A 15,707-nucleotide genomic window follows, 5' to 3' on the forward strand; every position below is an offset into this window, starting at 1 on the left:
CACATGTTTTCGTCTTGACTCTCCGGTAGAAACTTTGGGGCACTCTTTGAAGTACTTTGTGTTGGTTTGAATAGATGAATCTAAGATTGTATGATGCATATCGTATAATCATACCCACAGATACTTGAGGTGACATTGGAGTATCTAGGTGACATTCGGGTTTTGGTTTATTTGTGTCTTAAGGTGTTATTCTAGTACGAACTCTAGGGCTGTTTGTGACACTTATAGGAATAGCCCAACGGATTGATTGGAAAGAATAACTTTGAGGTGGTTTTGTACCCTACCATAATCTCTTCGTTTGTCCTCCGCTATTAGTGTCTTTGGAGTGACTCTTTGTTGCATGTTGAGGGATAGTTATATGATTCAATTATGTTATTATTGTTGAGAGAACTTGCACTAGTGAAAGTATGAACCCTAGGCCTTGTTTCCTAGCATTGCAATACAATTTACGCTCACTTTTATCATTAGCTACCTTGCTGTTTTTTTATTTTCAGATTACAAAAACCTATATCTACCATCCATATTGCACTTGTATCACCATCTCTTCGCCGAACTAGTGCACCTATACAATTTACCATTGTATTGGGTGTGTTGGGGACACAAGAGACTCTTCGTTATTTGGTTGCAGGGTTGCTTGAGAGAGACCATCTTCATCCTACGCCTCCCACGGATTGATAAACCTTAGGTCATCCACTTGAGGGAAATTTGCTACTGTCCTACAAACCTCTACACTTGGAGGCCCAACAACGTCTACAAGAAGAAGGTTGTGTAGTAGACATCAAGCTCTTTTCTGGCGTTGTTGGGGATATAACTATTTGTGTAAGCCGCCCATGAGGGGCCGGGTTACGCAAAGAGGGATTCATCAGAAGAAGCCCAAGACCAAGCATGAAGATGGCGGTTCAATAAAGGGTTTAAAGCCCACATGCGATTTAAGGCCCGTAGTGGTAAACCGCCATAATGGCATGACTTGTATCATAAGGTAGAATTAACTAGTCGCCGAGCCGGACCCTGTTTATGAGCCGGCCGAGACTCTGTAGACCGCAGGGCGTCAACCCGTGTATATAAGGGGACGACCCGCTGGCGGCTTAGGGCAAGAAACAACTCATCGAGAACCGGGCATAGCGTATTTCGCTCCCTGGTCATCGAAACCTCAAGCAATACCAACCCAACTAGACGTAGGCCTTACCTTCACCATAAGGGGCCGGACTAGTATAACTCTCTCGTGTCCTTTGTCCCGATTAACCCCTTCAAGCTTCCTAGTTGCGATGGCTCCACGACTAAGTCCTTGCAAGAGGACATCTGTCGTGGCAATTCCACGACAGTTGGCGCCCACCATGGGGCCATCGCACGGTGGATTTGAGTTCTTGAAGGGCAACTTCGAAGGGCTCAAGGGATACACGGTGGGCCGGATGACCAAGAGTCGTCGCGGCAAGATCTACATCGACGACGAAGGCTGGGGCCCCGACGCCGGCTCAATTGAGTACGGGTACCGGGTCCCCTTCGGCAGAATTCACGTCTTCATCGGCCGGATTGGTGAGCCGGACCCTGAGCCGGACAACTGCACCGACCTCGTCAAGACGGCTCAGCGTGCGTGACCCGCCCGAGCTCAACCGTATTATTGACAAAGCTTTTTCTAATTAACCCGTAAAAGTGACAATCCATTGTATTTGCCGGTATGACATCAAACTTTGCATTTTTAATTACTGAATTTGTCTACTCCCTCCGTCCCAAAATTATTGTCTTAGATTTGTCTAGATATGAATGTATCTAATACTAAAATGTGACTTGATACATCCGTATTTAGATAAATCTAAGACAAGAATTTTGGGACGGAGGGAGTATATCTTTCTCCTACGTGTGTTGTATGTTTCTTTTTCCCTCCATGTTGACATATGGATCTTCTCTTTCTGATGCGGATTTTCCTCCATGCACAGTAGGTCCTATGCATGGCAGAGATGTTGGATTGCTTTGAGAGATTGATGTACTTTTATGCGAGGCATTAGAATTATGAAATTGTTTTATTTGATTTATTGCACATTATAAAACAATGTAAACAAGAGTATTGCAAAGAAGGCGTGGCTGGATGTGGCCCCTCATGCAAACTAGCCTTCCTAGAGCTCTGTGTGCGGTGTGGGTGTCACACACGGTCATCCTCCTGTCTCAATCGTGTGCGATATGGCACCACAGCAATAGCAAATATATACTACAAGTGGGTGCAATAATATGGTGCCCATATCAACAACAAGATAGTGGTGATGGGTCGAGGTTATCGTGTCTAATAAGCTGGTTAAGGTTCAAATTTTAACTTTCTTAGTTTACTACTAGCGGACGAAGGCACAGGGGCATGCTGCGCCTGTGTATTAATTAGCTTGTTGTTGGCTTAATTGTAACTTGATTTGCTCGTGCTTGTGTTTGCTATTCGTAGTTCTTCATTGTGTCTTATCAAGTAGCATGAGGAACAATACAATAGACAATATATGTTTTATGGTAGCTAAAAGGAGCACTTATATACACAATTACCGGTATAACACTAGTGCAGACGGGTCCTACAAACGGTATTTACCCCCCTTTACATGACATAGTTTTAAACCGTCGCCTTACCTGTGCGGGCGATTAGGAGGAGGAGGAGGGGGGTTCCATCCCACATGACTCAGAAAATCGTTGCCGATAGTTTCTCTGGTCACACACGCGGTGCAAAAAAAAAAAACTCGTATGCGATGAGCCATTGCAAACAATTATATGGGACAAATCGTGTAAGATGTTTTTGTCATACCACACAGTGAATCCAAAACAAATGTTTCCATTTGAATGGTACATCACACACAATTTTCTACATCACATCGTCTGTGATAGGGGTAGCCATCAGAAACGATATTTATAATTTTGTCTTTTGTGTTATCGAATACATCACGCACGGTGCCTAGAAAAAATTGTATGGCATAGGGTTGTTCATCATACACAGTTTTTATAAATTTGCCGCAGTCTAGGGGAAACTACCTTGCCATGGCTATGGGAATAAATTTGCCATGGCTTTGGTAGTAAATTTGCCATGGCCTAGCAATCCAATACGCTATGGTATACGAAATTAAACAATATATAATTCATGATAAATGTAGAAAAAGTATCTCCTGGCAAATTTATTAAGTACTTTTCTAATTGATGGATAATTCGTAAAACAACATACTACATTGACATGGTGATTTTTTAAAACGATATAGTTTTTTGCATGGCAAATGCAGAAAATTTATGTTGTCATGTGACAAATTATATGGAATTTATAAGGATTTAATAAAAAAAAGGGGTCACATGGCAACTTGTCTTAAAAGAAGATACTGCTTAAATAGTGGCAATCATAGAATAATATTGTACATGCATGGGAAATTTATTTATTTTCTTGTTTTGCTAACAATCATGGAAAAAATTGCCATTGTTGAAATAATAACATTGCCATGGTTAAAAAAAGGCCGCTTATAGGCGCCGGCGCGCCGGCCGAACTGTTCAGCCGGTCCAGCCCCAGCAACCCGATACCACGATTAAGGGACGTTAAATCTAATCCCTGCTTCGTCTTCCTCCCAGTTATTCGCCTGGAAAAAAATGTACAACGCCCACAACGATGTTCGACACCCCCGTCATCCCCCAGCGACCAAGCTTGAAGAACCACCGTTGCGTCCCTGTCGCCGGTTGGCGCCCTCGCCGGCCGTCCTCGTCGCCGGGGCCGCCGCAGCTCGCCGGGGGCGCTCGCCAGATGCTGCTCTGCCTTTGCATCTCAATGTGTCTCGCACCCCCTGGATGCAGCTCCGCCTCCCGCGCTTGCCATGGATGCAACTTCGCTGCCCCCTGCGCTCGCCATGGATGGATCCCGTCCTCGCCGCCCGCGCACGCCATGGATGCAGCTCCAGCGATTGACTGGTTCCAGCAAATAGAATTTGCCTATTGTAGCATTTTTCGTTGTCGGTCGTAGCAAAATGGAGACACGGTTGTAGCATCTTGCCGGACGCCTCACGGTCGTAGCCGACAGTTAACTGGTTCCAGCAAACAAGGATGCCTACTGTAGCAAAAAATGATGCCAGATGTAGCAAAAAACCAGGGTGCATTTGAGGCGCTGTCTCCAGCAAAAATGCCTCGTCGCCGGCTCCAGCAAAAATCATTGATGAATGTACCAAAAATCGTTGGTGCTTGTAGCAAAAAAAAGACCTCACCAATTTCTCATGAACGATGAAAAGAAAAGGCAGTGGTAGCAAAAAAACTCGCCGGTCGTAGCAAAATTTGATGACGGTTGCAACTAAAAAAGACTGGCCAATTCTCATGAACTATGAAGAAAAAGATGATGGTAGCAAAAAAACTCATCGGTTGTAGCAAAAATTGATGCCGGTTCCGGCAACCACGGTGGCTGGTTCCAGCATGGGTGGGTGTTGGTTCCAGTACGCGGCGACAACGGCCATGGCGGAGCTCGCCAAAGCTGCGGTTGCAACCAGATGCGTGGTGGCTCCCCCATCGCACATCACCTCACCTTGGTCGCACATCACCAAGGTCGCCGTGGCTCGCCGTCGCCATGAAGCAAAACGAAGAGATGGGATCGAGAGACGGAGAAAGCAGAGATGCCCGCGTGAGAGGATAAGGCTAGCGGGACGCAGGCATGGGCCAGCCAGCCCACGTGGTCCGTGGTCGTGGCGTGTATTTGCTTGTGAGAGTTTGTGTCGCCAGATCTCTTGGCTCTCTTCGAATCCTGACAGTTGGTGTGTCTATGAACGAAAGCAATTGACTAGCTATTAGTGCGGCAACTTTGTCATCTTGTTTCATGTTGTTTTCCGCGAACGGCCTCCCACATCGGCGAATCCTGCACACCGCCCAGAATGGTGGGAGAGGAGAGAAAATCCGTGCGCGAGATAGAAGAGGGTGTTGTGCATCTCCCAAAAATATCAAACCAGGGGAGCATTGAAAGGGAGTGTTTTCGCCTGAAATTAGTGTTCGGGACCCAATCACTAAGCGCATGTCGGGCGTCCTCTCTGTGGCCGCGTGTAGGCCGCGTGTGTCAGAAGGCTCGGCCGTTCCACCGGGCACCGGATGCGGTAACCGTCCATCCGCATGGGACGGCTCACACACGCGTTCGGCGATGCTGAATAGCTCAGTTGCACTATTAAACATTTGGAAACAGACAAAGAAGTGGAGGACATTATGGGCTTGTCTCATCTGACGTGTTGCTGATGTCAAAACATAGATGGGACATACTTATTTCTCATCTAGATGAGTCCTCGATAGACCCTAATCAAATACTCCCCTCAATCTTCTGAATTTTGTATCCATTGATGTTCGATCGTGACATGAACACATCAGTTGATGCTTCGGCCTACTCGTAAGCCGGACGGCCGGTAAATAACAGATTATTAACATATGTTTCCGATCAATAAGAAGCTTGACGTACGTAATGATCTAGGAAATCGGCCGGTAATAAAGTTACTAACATGTATCCGATTTGTTCTTAAATAACTGTATGTACACATATATAGAGTATATGGCGGTGTGCACAAGCGTGCCCTGTCCATCAGATTTCTTTTAGAAAGTCGCTATGTCAATCTATCCGTCTGCCCTCCTCGATTTCTTTTCCCGGAACTTCTTAACTAAGTCAATGCCAGCGGCCACTGCACCCAAGCCCTCATCATACGATGTCATCCACGCCGGCGAGCACACGTTAAAGGTTGCGGGGCACTCCATGCTCAAAGAAGGCGATACCATGCTCACGTCCGGCCCCTTCAGCGTCGGCGGTCACGACTGGGCTATCGCCTACTTTCCGAACGGCGACTCCAGGATCGACGACGGGCAGTTCACGTCTGTTTTTCTCAAGTTGCTGAGTGCCAGCGAGGACGAGGTCACGGCGACCTACACCTTCAGTCTCCAGGATCCTGCATCGCCTGTGACCGGAGAGAAGAACAAACGCGGACCCGCCACCGCGAAGTTCTCGTCCAACCAGCTAGGTTGGGGTATTCCTAAGTTTGTTAGTAAAGCCGATCTGGCCGCGTCCGGGTGCCTCAAGGATGATTGCCTGGTGATCAAGTGCACCGTCAAGATTGTTACCACCAAACTCATGAAAGACAATGAAGACGATGGCAATGGCGACAACAGCGTTGTCGTGCCACCCTCCGATCTCCACAGCCTTCTGGACAGCGAGCTCAAGCCGGACATGACTGTTAAGATCGGTTGGATCAAGAGATTCAAGGTGCATGGGCGCGTGCTCGCTGCACAGTCTCCGGTCTTTCGCGCCCTGGTGGAGAGCAAGAGAAACTACATCCGCGTTGACGATATGGATGTCAACGTCTTCGAGGTCCTGCTGCACTACGTGTACAATGAGACTCTGCCCGACTTCATGGAGGAGACCACGGAACATGCTTTAAACATGGCGCGCCATTTGCTTGTCGCCGCTGATCGGTACCGAGATAGGGAGGCTAAAACTCATATGCGAGAGCAAGCTTAGCAAGGCTATAGATGTCAACACAGTGGGCTTAACTTTGGATCTTGCAGAGAAACATAGTCGCCAGCAGCTCAAGGCTTGCTGTCTCAAGTACATGCTAAGAGACGGTGATAGACTACGAACCATTGTGAAAACAGAGGGGTTCGAACAGCTTAAGCAAAACCGTCCACATGTGGTGTACGATATTCTCAGTAAAGTTATTGACAAGCTGTAACTTCGACACTTCTGCGTGACACCGAAGGAAGTGATCGTTATAATCAGTAATATTTGAGAACTGATGGAGAAAATCCGATTAATTTATGTTTCCATTGTTTATATTTTCTTTCTACTTTGATGTTTGCAACGTTAATATTGGCATTATATGATGATGACGGTGACTGTATGTATATTGGATTTATTTAGATTTCATAGTTTGTATTTTCTTTCGGAACATGGAGAAAATTGGATTTATTTATATTTCATAGTTTGTATTTTCTTTCCACTTTGACGCTTGCAACATTATCATTTGTATTGGACGATGATGGTGATGATTTGTGATGGTAAAAATAACAACAACAATGACGATTATGATGATAATACTTGATGATGATGTAGACTCAGGCATACAAAAAGAAGTGGTGTAATTTTAGGACCAACTACGTTGGGACATGTCGTGCGCCATTGTTAATGTGCAGTCCAGGGCCACCACAACTTGTCGTTTGTCATTGGGTAGGCGCCCGGTTAGTGAACTCACTACAAGAAATTGGAATACTGTGGCGAAAACCCTTAGGCGGTCAAAGAAATCATCACAGAAATACCTAAAGTATGATGTTTTGTACCTAGTGTCCTGATTCCCACAAACTATGATGGTTACAAAATCACCACCATGCGTTAGTCAATGTAAACGTCACTGAATCATGTGTGCACCGTCACACACAACCTGTCTACCAATTTTTGTGATGGTTTGCTAATTTGCTTGATGAATGCATTAGGGCCAGAATATGGGTATAACTTATGCATGAATACTGGCCCTGGGTCCCTGTTCATAAAAGTAAAATTGAAAGAATGATCGGAAGATACAAAATATTATAACTTAGGTAAGCGTAGACAACAACCAACTAGAGAGTGATATATAATAACCTCCGGAAACATAATGAACCTTATGAACATACACGAAATGCATGCCTAGCTTCGATATATGAGTTAACGAGTGAAAGTTATTCGTCAAATTTTGCATCAAAAGGTCGGCATACATTTAACATGATAAATAGATTCGTAGTTTCATCATTGCTCTATAGACAAGTGTAACCCTTTTCAACTTATATCTTGCCTCAAATATTACACACATAAATCACATGCTACTTATTTGATTCACATTCGTTGGACAAATAATAGCATGGACCAAGTATGTCTTTCACTTGAACAATATTCCACTCTATCCCCCTCGGAACTTGTAATCATGAAGAATTCCTAATAAGGCAGTTCATTGCGTTTCAAAATCAAATAGGTGACAAACGCATATGAACAATAGGAGCAACATCGCCGTACTTGAGAGAATCAAATGTCAAAGACATATCAAGGCTCACTGGACTTCAGGAATCAAGAGGGTTTCCAGATATGCTCAGATCTCTGGATTGCATGCATTGGAAAAAGAAGAACTGTCCATATGTTCAACAAGGGTAATACCAGGGCCAACATAAAAAGTACATGATCATTCTTTAATCGGTTGCAACGCAAGACCTGTGAATTTGGCACTCTTCCTTTGGCATGTCAGAGTCTCATGATGAAGCTCTTGCGTGCAACTATACCATCAAGGGGCATGAGTACAACGGGGAAACTATCTTTGTGATGGTATCTATCCTTCATGGGTAACCCTTGTCAACACCATCCCTGATTCCATAGGTAGAAAAGACACTTTTCAGCGAGGCAAGAAGGTGTTAGAAAGGATGTGGATAGGGCATTTGGAGTGTTGCAACCCGTTTTACCGTCATTCAAGACCTGCTAAACAATGAGATCTAGAGCTTTGTGTGATCATACACAACATGACTATGGAGGGTGAGGGTGATGCAATTTGCTAGGGTCTTTAAATTTAACATATGGATGATCTTGTCTAGCATCCAGAGCAGAATCCGATGTTGTTTGAGCAATTTCTTGAAATGCACCATTTGATTTGCTATCGAGGAATTCATACAAATTCAAGATGATCTAATTGATCATTTGTGGACGTTTCATATGGACAATTATAACACGTCTTGAATAAATGAATTCAAATTAGAACTATTTTATTTCAAAGCATTATGTTCCAATTGTAATAATTTATATAATTATAGTTGCATTCAAATATTTATCTTTGCGTCAGTAATGCACTGTGATATTTATCTTAGATTATTTTACTATCCAAAGTATATAAATACTGACGGACCAATATTGGAGGAATATGTTGGAACAACCGATCTAATGTCCGTGAATACATCCGAATGTGTCCGTGGAAATTTGGGGGCATTCGGTTCGGTAAAGACCATTGAAGATGCCATGACCCTCAAACTTTAATTCAAGGGACAATTGCATTTTTACCCCTAGTTAGTTCCTACCTACGGGTTTTGCCCTTACTTTTCGAGCTTGCTCAGTTTTGCCCTTACTTTTTCCGTCGTGGTCCCTTGAATGCCCTTTGACCGTTTGACCAAAACTTTGAAAATTCATAACGAATTCATATGAACTCAGAAAAATACAAATAAGATATCAAAATGTTCAGATAAACATTACCTTTATGTGCATATCATTTGCATTCAGGACAAAAGCACCCTTTAAACCACTTGAGGTAATTAATGGTATTAACATTATTAAAAATAAAAAGGTATAAACAATAATTTTTTTCATGAATAAAAATTACATGCAATGTAAGTGATGTTTTCTGAACATCCAGATATCTTATTTGCATTTTTCTGAATTCGTATCATCTTGTTATGAATGTTATAAGGACTTTGACCATTATTTGGAAACTTCATAACAAGTTGATACGAACTCAGAAAAATGCAAATAAGATATTAGGATGTTCACAAAACATCACCTACATTTGCATGTAATTTTTATTCATGAAAAATATATTCTTTATACCTTTTTATTTTTAATAATGTTAATAACATTAATTACCTCATGTAGTTTAAATGATGCTTTTGTCTTGAATGCAAATGATATGCACATAAAGGTAATGTTTATCTGAACATTTTGATATCTTATTTGCATTTTTCTGAGTTCATATGAATTAGTTATGAATTTTCAAAGTTTTGGTCAAACGTTCAAAGGGCATTCGAAGGACCTCGACGGAAAAAGTAAGGGCAAAACTGAGCAAGCTCGAAAAGTAAGGGAAAAACCCGTGGGTAGGAACCAACTAGGGGTAAAAATGCAATTGTCCCTTAATTCAAACTATACACTTTAAATAGATTTTATGTTTAAACTACATATTTTCAGGAAAAAGCTTACCTTCCGCCACCCGATCGTGCGGGCGCATCCGCTGGCTTCGTGTCCGTCAGATCCAGATGGACAAGTGCACCCCCATGTCCATGTGTTTTTGCAACTGAGACTTTGTTTCGAAAAAGAGAGATTTGCAACTAGCTGGCTTTTTGCAGCGGCGGTGACTCGTGCGGTCGGGATGGTGATGGCGGCGGCTAGGACTGCGACGACGGCGAGGATTCCAGCTGAATCTCGCCGGATCCGGCGAGGATGACTTGCAGACTGGAGGTTGGGACGCCCGGGAGCGGCGGGAGCTCGTCTCGGCGAGGTCTGGCGCGGTTGAAGGCGAGGTGACTTTGGTCGGAGGTCCGGTGCTCGCCGGCGGCGACGCGAAGGGGAGGACGGGCGGCGCCTATCCTCCCTCACCACCATCCGACGAAGCTCACGGTGAACGACGGTTTCGGGGGAGCATGTTTCCGAATAAAGCTCTTGTTGCAATAGTCAGCGTGTTTATGAAACAAAGCTCTTGTTGCAAAGAGGGACCACATGCAGAATTCTTTAAAATTCTGCAACAAGACCTTTGTTGCGAAAAATTTCTGAAGCAAGATCTCTGTTGTAGAAAATAAAAAATAAAAACACAGGCACGGGCCATCTTTAAAATTTCTGCAACAAGATCTTTGTTGCGAAAAAATTCTGCAATAAAATATCTGTTGCGAAAAAAATACAGGCTCGCGCGATTGCAACAAGCAGACTGTTGCAGAAACACCACTCTTGTTGCAAAGGATGGTTGCTTACGTTATGTTGGTAGATTGGACGGTCATTAATGTGTCAATTCAATGGTCAGCAAGGCGGCGGATACTTTTTGAATTTTCGTCGGTGGATGCGTAGCGTCGCCCATATTTTCCTCACCTAATAGAATTTATGTTTGAACTATGTTTTGTCCTATTCAAATTAATTTATGTTTGAAATATGTTTTTCTTTCTGAATAATTTTTATTTATTAGTCAACGAGCATGAACTTGTACTAGGGAAATGATTCTGATCAGCCGACCGATCTAGCGCAGGGCGTCCGCTATTATGTGTAGGAATTTTTCGGCAAGTGGCTTTGCCGCTGCACTGAAACCGGATAAGTTTACCGGTACGTACTTTAAGCGTTGGCAGACTAAGACCACGTTATGGCTCACGGCTATGAACGTGTTCTGGGTCACCGGTGTCTCTACGGGAACGATTGCTCCTGAACAGGAGAAGGCGTTCAAGGAGGCCACCGTTGTGTTTCTCGGAGCAGTTCTTAGCGTGATCGGAGATAAACTAGTCGACGCATATTTACATGTGCATGTCGCCAAGGACTTGCGGGAGGCGCTCGAATCTATGTTCGGGGCAGCCGATGCCGGGAGCGAGATGTATATTATAGAGCAGTTCCACGATTACAAGATGGTTGAAAACCGTCCTGTATTGGAGCAGGCTCATGAGATAATATGCATTGTTAAGGAGCTTGAACTTCTTAAGTGCGAGTTACCGGGCAAGTTTGTCGCGGGCTGCATAATCGCTAAGCTCCCTAATTCCTGGAGGAACTTTGCCACCACTCTGAAACATCAGAGGCCTGAATTCTCTGTGGAGGATGTCATTGGCCATCTGAGTGTTGAGCAGAATTCGAGGGCAAAAGACTCGCATGGTAAAGGGGCCGAAGGGACTTCTGTCGCCAACATGGTGAACCAGAAGAACTTCAACTCCCACAAGCCCAAGGGAAAGAACGGTGTCCAACACAATACCGACTTTAAGAAGAAGGGTAAGAAGACCTTCAAGAATAACAAGAAGGATGAGGGCTGCATTACTTGTGGTTCGGTTGAACATTGGGCCAACAAGTGCCCAAACAAGTACAAGAAGCCAGGAAAGGACTCCAAGTCTGTCAACATGATTGTGGGCAACAATGAGAATGGTGCATCTGGGTACGGTAATCTGTTTACTGTTTTTTCAGTGTTTCAGCCCAACGATTGGTGGGTGGACACAGGTCCAGGTGTTCATGTGTGTGCTGACATTTCATTGTTCACTTCTTACCAGGTCACAGGCCACGGGTCCGTATTGATGGGGAATGGCGCGAGTGCTTCTGTTCATGGTGTTGGCATGGTCGATCTAAAGTTTACTTCGGGAAGGATCGTGCAGCTGAAGAACGTGCAGCATGTCCCCGCCATCAAGAAGAACCTCGTTAGTGGCTCCCTTCTATGTAGAGAAGGGTTTAAGTTGGTTTTCGAGTCTAATAAATTAGTTGTTACGAATTATGGACTCTTTGTTGGAAAAGGTTATGAAAGCGGAGGGATGTTCCGCCTTTCCCTCGCATATTTTTGTAGTAAAGTCGTGAACCATATTCATTCGAATGTTAATGAATCTGAGGTTTGGCATTCACGTCTTTGTCACATTAGTTTCGGTGTTATGATGCGGCTAGCCAAGTTGGATTTAATCCCGAGTTTCACTTTAGCCAAAGGTTCTAAGTGCCTTTCATGTGTGCAAGCTAAGCAACCTCGCAAGACTCACAAGGCCGCGGAGGAGAGACACTTGGCACCATTAGAACTCATACATTCTGATCTTTGTGAGATGAATTGTGTGTTGACTAAAGGTGGAAAGAAATACTTCATGACAATGATAGATGATTCCACTAGATATTGCTATGTGTATCTATTAAATACTAAAGATGAGGCTCTACACTACTTTAAAATCTATAAGGTAGAAGTTGAGAATCAACTTGAAAAGAAAATTAAACGAGTCCGGTCAGATCGTGGTGGAGAGTACTTCCCGAGTGGGTTTGATTCCTTCTGTTCGGAACACGGCATTATTCATGAGAGGACGCCTCCCTATTCACCCCAGTCAAACGGGGTTGCCGAGCGGAAAAACCTTACTCTAACTGATTTGGTTAACGCCATGTTAGATACATCGGGTTTATCCAAGGCATGGTGGGGGGAGGCTATATTGACGGCATGTCATGTCCTGGATAAAGTTCCGACAAAGGATAATGAGATCACTCCCTATGAGAAATGGGCAAAGAGAAGGACAACACTCTCGTACTTGCGTACTTGGGGCTGTTTGGCGAAAGGCAATGTGCCGATCCCCAAAAAGCATAAGCTTGAACCAAAGACTGTGGACTGCGTTAATTTGGGCTATGCTAAGAACAGCGTTGGCTATAGATTTATAGTAGTGAAATCTGAGGTACCTGACTAGAAGGTCGGTACAATTATGGAGTCTAAGGATGCTACATTCTTTGAGGATATCTTTCCTATGAGAGATATGCAAAGCACTTCTAGACAGGAATTTGAGGAGACTCCTGAACCTGCCATCCCTATGGAATATTATGAACAACCACATGATGAAAATCCTGAGGAGGATGACGAGGAAGCCCTTGGTAGGGGCAAGAGACAAAGGACTGCTGATGTCTACTATGCAACCTTCTCCTTGTAGACGTTGTTGGGCCTCCAAGTGCAGAGGTTTGTAGGACAGTAGCAAATTTCCCTCAAGTGGATGCCTAAGGTTTATCAATCTGTGGGAGGCGTAGGATGAAGATGGTCTCTCTCAAGCAACCCTGCAACCAAATAACAAAGAGTCTCTTATGTCCCCAACACACCCAATACAATGGTAAATTGTATAGGTGCACTAGTTCGGCGAAGAGATGGTGATACAAGTGCAATATGGATGGTAGATATAGGTTTTGTAATCTGAAAATATAAAAACAGCAAGGTAACAAGTGGTAAAAGTGAGCGTAAACGGTATTGCAATGCTTTGAAACAAGGCCTAGGGTTCATACTTTCACTATTGCAAGTTCTCTCAACAATAATAACATAATTGGATCATATAACTATCCCTCAACATGCAACAAAGAGTCAGTCCAAAGTCACTAATAGCGGAGAACAAACGAAGAGATTATGGTAGGGTAGGAAACCATCTCAAAGTTATTCTTTCCAATCAATCCATTGGGCTATTCCTATAAGCCTCACAAACAGCCCTAGAGTTCGTACTAGACTAACACCTTAAGACACAAATCAACCAAAACCCTAATGTCACCTAGATACTCCAATGTCACCTCAAGTATCCGTGGGTATGATTATACGATATGCATCACACAATCTCAGATTCATCTATTCAACCAACACATAGAACCTCAAAGAGTGCCCCAAAGTTTCTACCAGAGGATCAAGATGAAAACGTGTGCCAACCCCTATGCATAGGTTCATGGGCGGAACCCGCAAGTTGATCACCAAAACATACATCAAGTGAATCACGTGATATACCATTGTCACCATAGATACGCACGGCAAGACATACATCAAGTGTTCTCAAATCATTAAAGACTTAATCCGATAAGATAACTTCGAAGGGAAAACTCAATCCATTACAAGAGAGTAGAGGGGGAGAAGAAACATAAGATCCAACTATAATAGCAAAGCTCGCGATACATCAAGATCGTGCCAAATCAAGAACACGAGAGAGAGAGAGAGATCAAACACATAGCTACTGGTACATACCCTCAGCCCCGAGGGTGAACTACTCCCTCCTCGTCATGGAGAGCGCCGGGATGATGAAGATGGCCACCGGTGAGGGTTCCCCCCTCCGGCAGGGTGCCGGAACAGGGTCCTAATTGGTTTTTGGTGGCTACAGAGGCTTGCGGCGGCGGAACTCCCAATCTCTTCTGTTCTTCGGAAGTTTTAGGGTACGTGGGTATATATGCGTGAAAGAAGTACGTCGGTGGACCTCTAGGCTGTCCACGAGGCAGGGGGTGCGCCCTAGGGGGGTGGGCGCGCCCCCCACCCTCGTGGGCAGCCCGGGACTCCCCTGGCGTGCACTCCAAGTTTTTCCGGTAGCTTTCCTTCCAAAAATAACTTCTCCAGTTGATTTCATTCCGTTTCGACTCTGTTTGATATTCCTTTTCTTCGAAACACTGAAATAGGCAAAAAACAGCAATTCTGGGCCGGGCCTCCGGTTAATAGGTTAGTCCAAAAAATAATATAAAATTGGATAATAAAGCCCAATAATGCCCAAAATAGTAGATAATATATCATGGAGCAATCAAATATTATAGATACGTTGGAGATGTATCAAGCATCCCCAAGCTTAATTCCTGCTCGTCCTCGAGTAGGTAAGTGATAAAAAGAGAATTTTTGATGCGGAGTGCTACTTGGCATAATTTCAATGTAATTCTTCTCAATTGTGGTATGAACATTCAGATTCAAAGATTCAAGACAAAAGTTCATATTGACATAAAAATAATAATACTTCAAGCATACTAACAAAGCAATCATGTCTTCTCAAAATAACATGGCCAAAGCAAGCTATCCCTACAAAATCATATAGTCTGGCTATGCTCTATCTTCACCACACAAAATATTTAAATCATGCACAACCCCGATGACAAGCCAAGCAATTGTTTCATACTTTTGATGTTCTCAAACTTTTTCAATCTTCACGCAATATATGAGCGTGAGCCATGGATATAGCACTATAGGTAGAATAGATTGGTGGTGGTGGAGAAGACAAAAAGGAGAAGATAGTCTCAAATCAACTAGGTGTATCAACGGGCTATGGAGATGTCCATCAATTGATATCAATGTGAGTGAGTAGGGATTGCCATGCAACGGATGCACTAGAGCTATAAGTGTATGAAAGCTCAAAAAGAAACTAAGTGGGTGTGCATCCAACTCGCTTGCTCACGAAGAACTATGGCATTTTGAGGAAGCCCATCATTGGAATATACAAGCCAAGTTCTATAATGAAAGATTCCCACTAGTATATGAAAGTGACAACATAGAAGACTTTCTATCATGAAGATCATG

At 43.8% G+C, this 15,707-nt stretch overlaps 1 pseudogene; it reads left to right on the forward strand.

Annotated features, from left to right (window-relative positions):
• The first annotated feature begins 5,626 nt into the window (after positions 1-5,626).
• Positions 5,627-6,680, forward strand: LOC125516564 (annotated as a pseudogene).
• The last annotated feature ends 9,027 nt before the right edge of the window (positions 6,681-15,707 follow it).

This window comes from Triticum urartu, chromosome 6 (assembly GCF_003073215.2).
Source record: "Triticum urartu cultivar G1812 chromosome 6, Tu2.1, whole genome shotgun sequence".
Classification (NCBI taxonomy): Eukaryota; Viridiplantae; Streptophyta; class Magnoliopsida; order Poales; family Poaceae; genus Triticum; species Triticum urartu.